Source organism: Callospermophilus lateralis, chromosome 11 (genome assembly GCF_048772815.1).
Source record: "Callospermophilus lateralis isolate mCalLat2 chromosome 11, mCalLat2.hap1, whole genome shotgun sequence".
NCBI lineage: Eukaryota > Metazoa > Chordata > Mammalia > Rodentia > Sciuridae > Callospermophilus > Callospermophilus lateralis.
This window is the reverse complement of record NC_135315.1, coordinates 120,711,765-120,712,563: the sequence shown is the minus strand read 5'-3', so window position 1 is coordinate 120,712,563 and position 799 is coordinate 120,711,765. Positions and strand designations below refer to the sequence as shown.

General features: G+C 29.7%; 1 pseudogene; it reads left to right on the top strand.

The window, feature by feature from the left end:
* The first annotated feature begins 486 nt into the window (after nt 1-486).
* Nucleotides 487-595, top strand: LOC143642354 (small nucleolar RNA U13; annotated as a pseudogene).
* Nucleotides 596-799: the final 204 nt, after the last annotated feature.

The following is a 799-nucleotide window of genomic DNA, read 5'->3' as shown; positions in this document are numbered from 1 at the left end:
GACAAAGACTGAGCAGAGATATTTAGTTTGATTCTGAGTACTGAAAGGAGAATAGCAATAAGGATGGTCAGAATCGAGAAGGACATAGATAAGTTTATATAACTTCCTGTTTTACACTAAAATGCATACTTCAAGTGAACTTCTCAAGTACATTTAGTTTGAAATATGTTAGAACTTCATACATGTCCATTGATAAATGAAATTGATAACTGAATTATAACAGAATGAAAGGTTCAGAAAAAATGGAAAAATAGCAGAAAAGAAGTATTCAGACCATTGTTTTAGTTATTTTCCTGACATCAAATTTCTTTGTATATCATGAAGTTATGATATGATTATGATAAAATTATGATATGATTCAATCTGTTATACTAACCAAGATATAATTGCATGGATTTTATGACCTATATAAAAAATAATTAAACTTTAATCATTTATTTCATCATGACAACAATCTTTAATATAACTTATAAAAATAGAATAAATATACTTTTGGTTCATAAGTGTGATGATTATTGGGTGTTCATGTGGCTGGTGTGGGAGATGTGCCTTGCTCTACATCTTGTCACTACATCTGCACATTACTTATCTGTTGTCAAAAAAAGGCTAAGGAAGGTATTTTATTAGGTAAATTTAAACTCCTTCCTTCTCTCTTGAGTTCTTATTTCTTTTTAATAAGTGATATAATTCCACCTTACTCTGATCTCTCCTCCTGGGGCCCATGAGCCACCCTAGAAATTGTCTAAAAAGAACAAAAAGAATTATCTTTCTTATTACCTTCCAATATATATCACATACT